The sequence below is a fragment of the Erpetoichthys calabaricus genome, chromosome 2 (assembly GCF_900747795.2).
Source record: "Erpetoichthys calabaricus chromosome 2, fErpCal1.3, whole genome shotgun sequence".
Taxonomy (NCBI): Eukaryota; Metazoa; Chordata; class Cladistia; order Polypteriformes; family Polypteridae; genus Erpetoichthys; species Erpetoichthys calabaricus.
In genome coordinates this window covers 116978465-116994394 of record NC_041395.2, presented here as the reverse complement: position 1 = coordinate 116994394, position 15930 = coordinate 116978465, and the positions used below count along the sequence as shown (strand labels likewise).

At 35.5% G+C, this 15930-nt stretch overlaps 1 protein-coding gene across 4 annotated transcripts in view; it reads right to left on the bottom strand.

The window, feature by feature from the left end:
• Window positions 1-7668, bottom strand: part of acsl3a (acyl-CoA synthetase long chain family member 3a) — a 99634-nt gene extending 91966 nt beyond the window's left edge. The window contains exons 1-2 of one of the 4 annotated variants that reach the window (XM_051923780.1): window positions 7450-7668; window positions 4310-4505 (exon numbers count right to left, since the gene is read on the bottom strand). The gene's annotated coding sequence lies outside the window, so the exon portion shown is untranslated. Of the gene's footprint in view, window positions 1-496; window positions 517-1106; window positions 1179-4309; window positions 4506-7449 lie in introns of those variants that run through there. The other 3 variants (XM_028794408.2, XM_028794409.2, XM_051923781.1) reach the window with 3 other exon arrangements.
• Between the last annotated feature and the right edge of the window lie 8262 nt (window positions 7669-15930).

Genomic DNA, 15930 nt, shown 5'->3' with positions numbered 1-15930 from the left:
AATAAAAAGCAACTAGTAAAATATTATTTAAAAGAACATTTTAGATATTCAAAAATGAAGCTGGTTAAAGATAAGTTAACTCAGGCATGCAGCTTGTTTTTAATAATACTGCAGTGATTATTTTTGATAAGCTATTCTATGAGACATGAAAGGATAACAGGCAGAGAAAATGTGTGCACGTAAGATATTTGTAACTATATCTATATCTGTTTGTAATATATTTTTAAATTTTAGAAAATGAAACAAAATACTTCTTACAGTTGAAAATCTAGGTATACTACAGAATCAGTAATATGCTCAACAAGCAAAAACAAATTTAAATATAGCTCTGATGATTAGTGTAGAATGAATAAAGAAGCATTTAATTTCAGATTTTTGAAGGCACACTGAAATACTGTTTAAATACACAGGAACTTATTTTTTTTTTTTTGCTAATTGTTAAAATCAACTGTGGCTAAAATTTAGTAAAACTAAAAAGCACACTTGAAACACTTACCTAAAGGAGACAGTAGCTGTACTCTACCTCCTATGATTTACAAATAAACTTTGTAACGAGAAGTACCTTAAAGGCAAGACCAGTAGCACAAAGCTATTTAAAATGTAACTATAGCAACTGCATATCCAGCTTGAGCAGGTTAATCACGCCTTTCTTAACTCTCTAGGCTCCACCTAATAACCCAAAAAGGTTTGGTGTCTGGTAGACCCTAAAAGGTGCAACTTTCACAATCTGCACTTATGCAGCTTGAGGATCTTAGCGATCCAATTAATCGAGCATTAGATAGTCCAATGACGCCAAATGCCATATTTGAATATTTAGCTACACAGAAACCTTAAGAAAACTACATGCAACAGCAGCTTTGCTAAAAATAAAATTAAAGTAGTTGCATTTTCTCTCATGTTAATGTAGCCATACAAAAGATAATTATATTCTTTGCAACTAAAATGAGGTAGTGGTATGCATTATAAAAGAGACAGTGGGAGAAATAAGAGATGGATAAAGAGAACTCTCACACAAATGTCTATTTGTTGACTCTAAATGTGATGAATTATCCAGAAATATCCATGACTATTTTTAATCGATAAGGAACTAACTATATGTTACCTACTTTTTTTTTATGATATACTGTTTCTTGTATCTGTGTCGTCTCCTTTTAAAATGTTCCAGTTACAGAAGACTACTGCAAAATGAGAAAAAGGGAAGTGAGTAAATAACTCCTGCACACAAGCCAAAAGAAATCTTTGCACCAAAAAAACTTTCAATAATAAACAAAACAGTAATATATTAAAAAAAATCTAAAAGATGGCACTCATTTCATATGGTCTTTTAACCATGACGCAGACCTCTGAATGTGATGTCACATATTTCTCTGCTCTCCTAGAAATTCATCAGATGTTATCAAATCTGATGTATAAAAGAGAATTCAGATAAACAGGGGGGAGCATACTCATGTAATGATTTAAATACCAGCAGCAAAATTTTTAAATCAATTCTAAAGCTAACTGGTGAGTGTCTCAGGAACATTTCTGTTAGGTAGAATACCCAGTGGAGGCTGGAAAGTCTTTTGGCATTTGAACCCCTGCAGATTTTGTTTTTTTTCTCCAGCCTGTTTCTTCTTTTTTTCTCTTTTCCAGCCATTTGACCTTACCTTGTTTTGATGTGACTTATATATATATTATTTCCTAATCTTAATTGTTTTTCTTTTCTAATAACTTTCTCTTTGTCATCTTGTAAAGCACTTTGAGGTACATCATTGTATGAAAATGTGCTATAAAATAAATGTTGCTGCTGTTGTTTTTGTGGACAGGTTTGCATTAAAACTGCAATCTTGAAATAAAATTGGGTCTCCATCCATGTAGATGCCATACTTTTGCTTATTCGTTTTTAAATGTTATACCTTTTTAAAGAAGTTATAATTCTTTGCATCACTGTAGAACTAAGACATATGAAAGTTTTTGCTGAATACTTTTTCAAAGTAAAGTTTTAAAGGAAAATAATAACAAAGAAAGCATGCATTAATCACAGCCCCAATTAAATTTCTCTAATTTTCCATATTAACCTTTTCCAATTTAAATAATCCCTGAAAGTCAAAATATTTTGTTTGCTTTGGGAATTTCCAAATATAACATAACACTCTTACACATTTCTTTATATTTTTAATCTTAATTAAAATACAGTATTTCTCTTCTGGTTCATCCTGCTTCCACTTCAAAACCGGTCCCGCCCACACGCAGCCGACACAGCATTTCTCGATTCCTATTCGTCGTCTTCCATGTCATGCACTATACTGGCCTGCTGAGCGTAATACAGCCAACAAGTACTCGAGGTGCTGCTACAACGGTAAAGCAGCTTTACCACCTTTGCGGGAGCCACCTGTGTCTTTACAACAGCTTTTTACACAGCAAACATCAGAAGCTAAAAATTATCGTGAGCACATTCGAGAATACAGTTCTTCTCTAGCGTTTGCTTCCATGGGTGCACAGATAACTCAACCTCCTGGCCACGGACCATACATTTTAAAATACACAGGCAAATGTATCACCAAATCTCTCTACTATACGCTAACACATCTACCTCTCCAGGATATGGACAGTTGTATGTTTTTGACACAGCACAAGCTACTGAAGTATGCTTACAAAATAAAGCAAACTCTGCATGCAGCAAAAATGTACTTCTCCAGCTAGATTCCATGCTCAGAACCATCAACCCCTTCGCTAAATCATACAAACACATGCATGAAATTGCTCTGTCCAATCCAACAGCATCTGTACGAATGGTTTTCAAGGAAAACCCTAGGCAGGATTTACAATGATACAATGCCCCAACATGTCACACCGATGTTGCAGTGATTTTTGTCGGAGAAGATGGCGAACCGCCTGCCGAAAGGGACATTTGCATCTATCCCATTGGCAACTCCTGTAAACAGATTTCCACGGTCAGTATGAATTGCGATCCAATGGTTTACCCACTTTTATTCCCTTACGGAGACATTGGCTGGCACAAAGATTTACAACATGTTCCCGATAAAAGAACCGCCAAGCAAATAAGGCTTACTCAATGCCAATTTTACGTGTACAGATTAGCAATGAGGAATACATTTAGTATCTGCACTCCAGCGGCAAACTATTCCAACAGTATGTTGTAGATGCGTGTGTTAAAACAGACGGCGCGCGTCTCGACTATCTCAGATTACATCAACAAGATCTGTGTGTGGAACAATACAAAGGACTATGAGACGCACTGCAAGCAAACGCTGAAAATAACAATGTACGTGAAGGCAAAATTATCATATTACCGTCCACATTTCCAGGAAGTCCAAGATACATGCAACAAAATTATCAGGATGCCGTGGCGATAGTACGTAAATTCGGAAAGCCTGATTTATTTATCACTTTCACATGTAATCCTGCTTGGCCGGAAATTCTACATGCACACTTCGTCATTCAAGAAGTATTTATTTCTTCTTGATTTCTGAATTCCTTTCTCACCGTTTTCCGTTCCTGTTCTTACACCGCTATATGCTACGGCGGGTGTTGGCTAGTCTTAATTAAATGTGTAATTATTTCTGGAATCCACAGTTATTGTGGCAACACAGAAAGGCTACTTGTTTTACATTTGAAGGAACCTGTCAAAGAAATCATTGTATTACTGCATTGCAAGCAACGAATTAGTGACTGAGTTTACTTCTAAGATTTTATCATACCATCAAAATATTTATTAAGTTGACCTTTGATAATGAGAACAAAGTAATCAATTAAACTGAACAAGCATACTTCCATAATTTAGAATTACATTGCTGCTTTCTATTGGGGAAAACCATTTACAATCACAGAAGTACAGAACAATTGCTTATGTGAGTTTTGCATAATCAGAATAATAAAAGTTTTAAAGTTCACAGCTAGAGCCAAAAGGCCACACTGATTAAAAACTACAATAACAATATGCTTCATTCTGTACTTTTTAAAATGGTAATCTCAAACAAGCATAATGTTTGATACTGCACAAAGAGAGTGTAAAAATATATTCAACTGAGCAATACATTAATTTATGACAAAAACAGACATCTGAATAAATACGTATTTGAAATGAACACCAAGATTTAGTTTAGGAACACTATTGCTCACAGCTCTAAAGTCAAATACAAGCCATTTTTAATCCAAATTAAACCATGATTCACTCAACCATTGCTTTATAAGATAAATTATTTGTAAACATACAGTAGCATTGTTTAATTTGAAAAGAGGATGAACAAGTTAACAAAAACATCTAACAAAATATTAATATCAAAGACCTAACAAGAAGTAGGACTACCGTTTGCCTTCAGAACTGCTTCAGAATGCTATTATACTAGTCCTTAATAGATGGTGGTGGGATACTGCACTGTTCTTCAAGAAGAAAAGCCTCCAGTTATCTGAGGGATCGAGGAGGTAGAAACCTGGTTTGTACTCAGCTCTCTAAGACTTTCCATATAGGTTTTAATAATGTTTAGATATGGTGATTCAAGAGGCTGTGGAAGACATATGAATTCATGTTGTTGACCATGAAACCGCTCTTGAAATACTTTACTAGTATGTATCAAGGCTTTATGCTCCTGGCATAGAGAAAAAAAATAAGGGAGAACAGTATTTGCATTAAATGGTGCACCTGGTACTGTAAAATGGCCTCATATTCCTTGGCCATTAAACAACCAGATGAGAGCTGCAGAGAAAGTGTCCCCTTAAAAAATTGTTAAGAAATACTCTAGCACCAAAATACCTTGGAAAACTCGTTGAGTGTTGGCTCTTAAGAGAAGATGCCAGAGGGCTGAACATAAATCGAAGACAAATAACTTAGCAGTCCACTATGAAATATTAAAGGCAAATATAGTAGAATGTAACAAAGCAATCCCTTTTCAGAGGCAGAGTTATTTTTCTTAAATTATGAATGAATCCAAGAATCTTATTCTCAACTATTAATTGCTCTCTAAACCCAGTTTATTCAACAGAATGCCTCTTGGAAACTTTTAATGAAATTTATGAGGCTTTTGACACATTTTTAAAAACAAAATAAATAATATTAGAAGTAATATAATACATCCCTCCAAAATGAATCCTGTTGAACATCAGCATACACTTTTTAGTTAAAAAAAAAGAAAAAAATAGTTAATTGACTATTTTAATGCTGCAGTGGCAACACACTCAAATCACTAGCTTACTATGGTAAAGTTAATTCAAAACAAAACAGCAAGTGGGAAGTACAACTATACAACTTCATTTCCTAAATTATTACAGTAGCATGACGTTTAGAGACAATTTTAAAATCATCTTTCAGAAATATAGTCATAAATGGCTTACCCAACCCACTTATTTTACCTTATATAACTTATCAATAATATTAATTCTATAATATATCTCACAGTACACTGCAAAAAGTGTACACTGACATCCCTAGGAGCAGACCTATATAAACCTGCAGTGATTAATAAAATTACTGAATACAAAGGGTTGCCGTTGGATTTTCAACCTGCCGAGATGGAAAGTACCTTTCTGTCTCAGTAATTAAATCAATACTACTACTACCACTACTACTACTATTACTACTAAATCAAGATTGAAGATACATTTTAAGTCACTGTGGCAAACTCTTATGAGAACTGCAAATAAGATTACTCATATGACTTTTTTTAACTTGATAGTATTATGCTACCTAGAATCTTCTTTTCAGTGTAAGTATTTGCACTTGGTTACATGGGCATTATAGTTACGTTAACAGCAAAGTAATGAAAAGAGAACTTGAAATGGATGAGTAATCACCAATGATAGGCCAAGAGTGAGGTATTCATCAGATTCCACCAGAATCATCAGCTTCTCCCTTTACCATAATGCACTGCTGAGTGCACAAACTTGGGCTAAACAAACAAAGTGGAAATCAGGGAAATGTGTTATAGTTTTCTTGTCTAATTTGATTTATATGCCTTAAACTAATATTTGGAAATCTATATTAATACGTTATATGTTGATTTCCTTTTTAGCAGTGTTTTAATGAAAATTTCTGTTATATTTTATCTACACACTTATTGCACAGTGTGCAGGGTCTATAGGATGAAGCACTTTAAAAAATAAACTGAACTAAAAGAAGAATGAATTCAAATACAGTATAGACTCAGTCATTGCCCATGTGAAGTGACCAGTAAATGAGTGTCAATATGGTAAGTGGCATAAGTGATGTAATTAGTGCTTTTGACTAAATAAAATATAAGGAATGGGTAACAAAAACAATCATAACTTAGAATGAACTAAAATATTCTAAATATTTTCAAAATAATGATTTTAAATAAACACCCAGTTACTGGCCATGTGAAGTGACCAGTGACACATATGCACGATTGACTTATTACACTACTTTCGCCAGATAAATGAAAGTCAGTGTGGTAAGTGACACAAGTGATGAAACTTGTGCTTTCGACTAAATAAAAAATTAGGTATTTGAAACTAATTCTCTGTAGGCTGTCAAAATGCGATTTAAAAATGATGTGATTATACAAATAAACACCTATGGTTTTAAATATATTACAATATAAGGTTTATGTATTTATCATGTGACGCAAATTACAAAAAGTGACATTAACACAGGTTTGTCAGCCTCACAAGTTTTTTGGCAAACGTAGCACGGTTGCAAAAATAATTTCAAGAATAAACCAGGATATAATGTAGCGGAAATACATTATTTACTTCTCATGACATAAGGTCATTAACAGGTTGGTCGAGTGATTCTGATAAATAAAGCTTTCAGATTTGTTTACAAACCCCAAAGAAGAGACGCGAATTAACGAAAGAAATAAACGCTTCTTTTCTTGTGCTCCTTCCTGTTACGGACACACGGGCCTATGCAGCGCTACCGTCTCATACAGTTAAACTGCGACGCAAATGCCGTCCAGATAATCGTACTGTAATCTCGCATTTGTGCGCAAATAAATCTGAAAACTGGTCACCAGTGCGAGCGCGGGCACATGCATGCAATCAGAGCCACGTTTCAGACGCGTTGTTTTTAACGTTACGGTCATATTCATCCGTCCCCCAAGACAGAAGACGATCAACATGCGCCACTGCCTCCCTAACCTGATAAGTAACGCATCTTGGCTGCCGTCTGTTCGGCGTCTGTTTCGATTGTGTCTGTAAATGAATGTACAGCACTCTCACGCTGCCCTGCAGTCCGGAACCTTGGGTCGCCTTTGAAAGCGATTAGTGTTTGCTAACTCTACACGCCAAATTAAAGAATTAGTTTGCCTGCTGACCGTTTTCCTCCTATACGACAGATTAAAATCCATTTGCCCCTGTAATGACCTGTCAGGGGATTGCATGCCCCTCTTCTATATATCAAAGGCCACTGTCCGTCTGCAACATTCAGTTACATCACGCCCACAAAATAAATAAAGATAACGATAATAACAGATGAATAATGGTACTACTGACCTGATTGCTTGTAAAATTATTGGTTTTCGTTGAGATATACGATCCCTCAATGACTTATATGTATTTTCTCGCCAATGCATTAAAAACTAAATTAATTTTCTTAAAAAAATAAATATATCAAATGGGGTTTGATTCAACTGTTCGGTTTTCCTAATAATTTGTTCTATTCTCTGTCCGGAAGTAGCAGGAGTGCCGTCAAAGGTAGCATTACTGTACACGCTCTGAACGAGGCGATCCTATTGGCTTTCAAGCGGTGGCGCGTGTTGGAGGCCGGTTTCTGACGTCATCGCGATGCTGCGAGAGGTTACTCTCGGTCATGCAATTAATTCGGGGCTCAGCCTGCACAAAAGGAGGATGTAATATTAAAAAATATTTTGCTAACATGTTAGGTCGCTCACGCGCAAGCAGACCCAAACCACCAATACAAATGTGTACAAATCGGCAGTCTATCCTTTGCTAGACTTATTCATTTATTCCGTTTCAGAGTAACGGTGGTTGGGATTTGTCCGGGCAGCATTAAGCACTATACAGGACCAGCAATGGACACGGCACCGATTAACGTACCGCTTTGAGCACGGGGATGTCGTTATACAAATAAAATGCATATTTGTTATTATTATTATTAATGTATTAAGATTGTTTTGAGAGAATGGGTAGAATAATCTAAGAAAATTTCACGCAGCCACAGAGTGAACATGCGAACACCGCACAGACAGTGCAAACTGAATTCAGGACTGTGGAGCTGTGAGGCAGAAGCTTTAACTACTGCTCCTCTGCAAATCGTGTGACAGATATTTCAAAAGTTATTTAAGAAGATGTTCTTTCTAATTTCCTGTATAACTACTTTTGGCAGTTATCCTCATTTTACATTTACATTTATTTGGTTATCTGTCACTTTTATGCAAAATTGTTTATAAGGGACATCGACATAATCAAGTAAACATCAGTCTGGGAATTGAGAAGCAAGTGTTGCAAGACACGGATATAAATTGATCATTACAAATGAAAAGCTTAGAATAAAATACAAGTGAGTCACAAATCCTAGATTTAGAAAAAAACTAACAGCTTATATCAGTTAGACAGAAATTCACCAAACAAGACAGTATTCAAACACTTCTCAAAATACATTGAGGAAGTCAGATGTTTGAATGCAGATGGACAACATGTTGCACCAGCTAGGAGCTACAAGAAAAAAGTCTAGATTGCGATTTAATGCCATTTATTCACAGATCTGAGTGGTTGAGAAGGAGCATATACAGTAGGTCTTGCAACTGTCTCCATATGTATAGGTGCTGACCCGTTGACTACCTTGTAGGTGAGCATCAAGGATTTGAACCTAATACATGCCACTACAGGGAATCAATGTAGTGCTCTGAAAAGAAGAGTGACCTGTGCACACCTTGACTGGCTGCACAACAGACATGCTACTGCATTTTGAGTCTTCTGCAGAGGCTTGGCAACATTTGCTGGTACTCTTGCCTGCAGAAACTTGCAGTAGTCCATATATTGCATGGACCATGAGCTGTTGCTGCATACTCTGTCAGATATAGTCTGATTATGTGGATGTTATATAAAGTGAATCTGCAAGACCGAGAGAATGTAGCAGCATGGTCCTTAAAGGACATATGGTCATTGATCACCACCTCAAAGTTGCATATAGACTTGGCGGGTGTTAGCGATCATGAGCCAAACTGAACAGAGACAGTCTGCTGAATAGATAGACGAATTGGGATAACAAAAAGGTTTTTGCCAGGTTGAGCTGGAAATGGTGTTCCTTCATCCATGTTGCAATATCAATGATCCCACATTATTATGCATTTACCATGATGTGATGTAAAGATCACATAATAGAGAGTTTCATTCCCGTTTGTTCACACGATAGCTTTCAATTGTTTTGGCATACAGAAGATGCAATAAAGTACTTTAAAGTGTGACAGAAAGATCTTAGCACAGTCGACTCCAGTGTGCCCTGTAGCTGCTGTAAATTAGCTAGTACTGGATCTCTACTCCAGATAGTTCATTTCACTTCATTCCACAGATGTTTTATTAATCTGAGATATGATGACTGGGGAGGCAACTACTTCATACTGAATTCATCATCATGTTTCTTGACCCATTTGGCAGATAAACATACTTTAGCTGATGGAGCCACTTGAAACACAATAATATTCATATATCTGACATTCAAATGTAGACGATCAATGTGTAACAGGAAAACACACTCACATTTTTACATTGCCTCCACCAGTCTGCTATAGATTCCTGACAAGAATATTCCATGAATTCATAAGGTTTCTGCCACATCTTGTTCCTTACATCAGCATGAATCAGAAGCAAATGGAATTCATCATGATACATAGTCGCTTTGCAATCCTCCACTTCTCACTGTGTTAAATAGTTCACTGCAATTTAAGCCTTTTATATTTTTCTGAGTGAAATGTGGTTTGGTTTGTCAGCCGCCAAGATCAGTTTGTGACAAGGTAGAATAAGTTCTGCATTCTGTAACCAGTCTTTGCACAACTATTAGTTGACTGATTATAACTTATTTGTTATGTAATGTCAGTCTCAGTCAACAGCTTTTAACAATGGTCTGTTCCAAACCATATGACTGCAGCTAGTGAATGTTGTCTCATTTTGAATACACCCATGACATTCAAACCCTAGCAGGAGTGCTGTTCCTGACAGACTAATGCCGACACCTCTATCATAATTTGTCTTGCCCTTCCTTCCTTTCAATTATACACATACACATGCATTACAACCCAATCAGGTTCCACTCCTGTCATAAAAATATAAAAAGGTGCAAATGCGGTACACTGAGTAACACACTGCACACTGGAGGATTAGAAAACTGTGTCTAGCATGACAAATTCCATTTGCTGCTGATTCATGCTGATGTGAGGAACAGGATATTGTGAAAAACCTGTGAATTCTTTGAGTCTTCTTGTTGGGTATTAACAGCAGGCTAGTGGTAAATGTGTATAAATGTGTGGTTCAATATCTGCCTACCTACTTTAAATAGCTTTGTCTGCACAAACAATGCTGCCAGCATTTGGACAGTCAATAATGTGGGAAAGTCGGGCATATGTAATAAAATAGCCACTGAGTGTATATGGTAACAGTGATTGATATGCAAACCAAATACAAGTGTAACAATGTCTTTACTCCATTAAATAACTAAATTGCCAGCAGGATCATTTGCTTGTGTGTACAGTCTGAGGCAGATATGTGGGCTGTGGTTTGATTACAGGTCTGGGATAAGCAGCTGTGTGCTCGAAGGGTGAATGAACCAAGTCTGGAATGAGAAAACGTACACATTAAATTGTGTCAAGCAGTAGGGATTCAAGTCTTTTGGGGCAGAATTGTCTTAAACACTAAAAATAATGAGTTGTAGTGAAAATATTTTTTAAAGTGGTGCCATACAGGATTATAAAGATATAAGATATAAATTATGATTATAAAAATGTCAAAATGGTAAAGGCTTGTAGTTTGGAGTTATCTGATCATCTCTAATGATGACTGACTGTTAGATGATCTCAAAGAGGATAAAAAACATTTGTTTAAAATATATTGAAAAACAACTGTGTCAGTACCTTATAAATGACAATGCCCTAGGATGGATGGATAGATTCTTTAACTATCATGGTAGTGAAAAAATAGTGAAAGAGGAGGTGAAATGTATAATGGTGATCTAAAATATACTCAGCGAAATTACAAATGTTTTAAATTTTCATTTTTGTGAAGTTTTCACAAATGTAGAAATCAATAAACTCAGTGTACAGTAGTTACAGGGCCCATCAGTAAAGGTACTTAGACAGGAACACCAAGAGGTAACTCATGCAAACACAGGGAGAACGTGCAAACTCCACACACTGAGGACCTGGGATCTGAACTCTGGTATCCTTATTTTCACTAAAATGCAAGAAAAGTATATGATCATTCAAGGGCATATGCCATTATTTATCTGGATTTTCAAAAAGCTTCAGAAACCAAAAGTTATAAAATTTAAAGAAGATGGAGTTCAAGGCCCATTGCATAGAAGGCTGCAAAAATTTCTTGACCAGAGTAAGTAAAGGGTGCTGGTAACTTTATCAAATTTGGATGATGTTAAAAGTGGCGTTCATTAGGGATCAGTTCTGGGGCCACTACTCTTTTTAATATGTACAAATGATCTTGATAAGAATCTAAATAACAAGCTGGTTATATACTGTATACATGATACTAAACAAAGTGGAATGTCAGTTAATGTAAAATCAGCAAAGTCATATCAGAAGGACCTGGAAAGAATTACAACTCAGTCAAAATTAGGTGGGGAATGAAATTTAGGTAGAATAGATTTATGGTTTTTCACCTAGGAAGTAAAAATGTTAGATTTTAATTCACGGTGAGACATTTGAAACTTGAGACATATGCCTCATGAGAAGGACCTAGGAGTTGTAGTAGACTCTTCATTATTTATGTCCAAACAGTGTACAGAAGCCTTTAAGAAAGGTATGATGTTGTTGGGTTATACAGTCAAATGTGCACTGTACATTTTACAGGCCTTTGCAGTGGTCCAGGCACACTGCATCAAATAAAGAATACAGATACATCTACTCTAACCATCCACACTTTCTTATTGGTCCAAAGTCTTTTTTCAAAACAGGACTTTTACAATATAAAATAATAATGGTTTTCACTGGAATTTTCTTCATTGATCAACTGAAAAAAATCTTTGTGTAATATGAAGAAACCTCCTACAAACCACCTACACCTGAACACCAGCAAAACCAAGGAGCTGGTGGTGGATTTTAGGAGGCCCAGACCCCTCATGGACCCCGTGATCATCAGAGGTGACTGTGTGCAGATGGTACAGACCTATAAATACCTGGGAGTGCAGCTGGATGATAAATTAGACTGGACTGCCAATACTGATGCTCTGTGTAAGAAAGGACAGAGCCGGTTATACTTCCTTAGAAGGCTGGTGTCCTTCAACATCTGCAATAAGATGCTGCAGATGTTCTATCAGACGGTTGTGGCGAGCGCCCTCTTCTACGCAGTGGTGTGCTGGGGAGGCAGCATTAAGAAGAAAGACGCCTCACGCCTGGACAAACTTGTGAAGAAGGCAGACTCTATTGTTGGCATGGAGCTGGACAGTTTGACATCTGTGGCAGAGCGACGGGCTCTCAGCAGGCTTCTATCAATTATGGAAAATCCACTGCATCCACTAAACAATGTCATCTCCAGACAGAAGAGCAGCTTCAGCGACAGACTGCTGTCACTGTCCTGCTCCACTGACAGACTGAGAAGATTGTTCCTCCCCCAAACTATGCGACTCTTCAATTCCACCCAGGGGAGTAAACATTAACATTATACAAAGTTATTGTCTGTTTTTACCTGCATTATTATCAATCTTTAATTTAATATTGTTTTTTGTATCAGTAAGGTGCTGCTGGAGCATGTGTCTAACAGATTTAGTTTTCCAAAGCATTCCAGAGCAGATTGTAATTGATCTGATGTGGATATTTTTCAGCTATGACCATTGATGTCTATCCATCTCTTTTATGAAACGCAGATTTGCTAAGTAGTCAGGCAATTGTTTTATTGTTAGTTTTTCCATGTTATATTTAGTAAATTATTTAACATTACTACTTCTTGCTCTGATATTTATTTTTGGAGGATACCCTGTTCTTCACAGATTTTGCCAGTTTGTTCGATTTTTTTTTATAATGAACTGTAATATAGTTTTGGCAACTTTTAATGACTTAGAATTTTTCATTATTATTATGTGCTTTCCAAAAAACATACCTTAGATAGTTTTAAATGTATATTTTTCTTAATGATTTCATTCTGGACAGAAGCTAACAAACTCAGTGACATTTTAATATTTAGCCTAAAATTACTTTGTATAAATAATCTGTGGTGTTATTGATGAGAAAACTGTTCTCTAGCAAACAATTTACTTTTGTTTTATAACCATGACTTTTATGACAGTTTGAGAACTTTGCATTTATTAGTAAAGTTTTGGCTTGGGCTCCACCCCAGCACTTCCTTCCACATAAAGATGTTTCATAACACTGCCCATTTCTAACAGTATTATTTTGAGCATGAAATGGGCTTCAGTCACATGATATGAGGTGCAAAGAGAAAAAAAGAAGGATCTGTACATTTATTCACTCTAGCACTGTGATTTTTAGCCAGGTAAAACATATATTTATCTGGTTTTCTCTGAGTTTATATTGGTCATTATGTTCCTTTTTCAGATTTTGCCTTATTCCTGGCGTTCAAATATCTCTGACTACCTTGCTGATTTGTGCTGTTTAATCTTTTAACATATTTCTGTATTTGGGTTTTACAATCGTTTCTTTTTCAGTCATCATGGCTTAGCTTAATAGCATTGGAAACCTCTGTAACATCTCAACCATTTCTAATATCTTTCGTTAAAATGTCTTTTAATAGAGTAATTATGAATATCCAGTGCTTTGTATATTCAAGCTCTTATCATGTTTTTCATACTGTAATCTGTTATGAGCTTCATGCAGGATTACCCAGCTATCAATACAGATTTATTTCTCAGTTCCTTGAACCATGATTTAAAATCTAAACCAATTACAATTTTTCTGGTGTTTGCATATTCTCCTTGTGTCTGAGTTTTTCACAGGTGCTCGTTTCTTTGTTTTATATGTTCCAAATTTATGCAATACCGAATAAGTATTATAATACGACAATCAAGAATAAGCTTCATTATGTCAAAATTACAACATTTAAAAAGTCTCCTACCCTCAACCAGCAGAAAGAGCTAATTTTAATAAAAAGAGAGGTCCACTCTTTTATACAGGCCCATATTAATTAAAACAATAAAACTTTTGTAGAGGCACTGGCAAAGGGTTAGCAGACTTATTTTAGAAACTTGACAAATTCTAAAGACAAGTTTGTTTTTTTGCTAGATTTAAAAAACAAAATATTATTTCCTCATTTACCTATTGAGGGTAGAATTCTTCAAACTGAGCAGAATTTGTTGATGTGCTAGCAATAGATCATAGGATACATACATCATATAGTTTTAATTTGAAGATTTGTGTCCGCTGTATGATTTTCTGCTGAATTATAGCATGTTTTGCACAAACAGAACAGAAGAAGAATGGATATTGCAAATTATTGAAATACAATTCTTGCTTGATTTGGATAGAGAGGTCTCTTTCCCAACATTGCCAAAGGTTGTCTAGTACTGTGACAATATTTGATAAAGTCTGGAAATGCTACTAATGCTTACTAATGAAAATACTGTACTGTATATCTGGTGGATTTATGGAAGTTTGGCAAATTCTTTTTTTACAATGTTTCTAACTTGTTATTAAGTATGTTTAGGAATTCTATTATTACAACAGAGCTGATCAAAAGGCATATACATATTATCAATGGTAAGATCTCTGAAGGTCGAGATGTCTAGTATCATCCAAGACCTAACTACTGTATAGTTGAGGGAGGGCTCAAATGTAATATTATCCTGTAATGGAGCAGCAGACAGTATTGTCTTTTCCTTAAAGAATTTTCTACATTGGGTCCACGTTTTTTTTTTTTTTTAAGTGAAGCACAATCTTGTAAATTCATAATAATTATTAATGAATTAGTGTCTGGAGCGGAGAGTAGAGGATACAGTGAGGATTTCTTACAGCATTTTCTCTCCCAATCTAACCACACAAGCTTTTATTCATCACGGAGTTCTTTCTATTGTCTCAAATTATGAAAATTCACAACCTTGCTATACAGCTGAAAGTAAGGCAGTGCCATGCCGCCTTCTGCTTTCAGTCCAAATTTTTGATTTTTAATATCTGCTGTTTTTCTTTCATATAAATAAGTTGATAATGGAATCAAGCTTTTTAAAAAATGGATTTATTACTAATTATAGTAGTAGGAAGAAGGAATAACATTTTTGTGAAGATATTTATTATATCTATATTAACTTTGCTAGACAGAAGTAAAGAGTTGATTATCTATTGACATCTTAATACTTTCCATCATGCTGCCAACACTGTGCTTAAAAAGATCTTTAAGCTTCCTTGTAGCTGTAACTCACAGACACATGAACTGTTCTGAAATGGTAAATGGATAGCCTAATATACTATTACATGCTAATGAGTTTACCAGAAAAAGCAAGCTTTTTTCCAGGTTAATTTTAAATCCAGAGATCTTGAAAAGTAATTGAACACATTTATTCAGATCAGCAACTATACACTTGAGTTACAATTACCTTTATTTCTTAGTTTTGCAGAGAAGACAAATGTCTAGCAGATCAATAGTACTGAAGATAGTGAGGAACCTTGTAGGACTCCATGTTCTAATCTGAAATAGTCTTGAGTTTTACTTTTTACCTGCTTCTGGGCTGGAGTTATGTAATTGAATTCAACTGGCAATATCTGGTCCAAACCCAAATTTGAACAAAACAGTAAAGACATATCCCCATTTTACTCTTTGAAAACTAAGAAAGTTTAAATCTTGAGA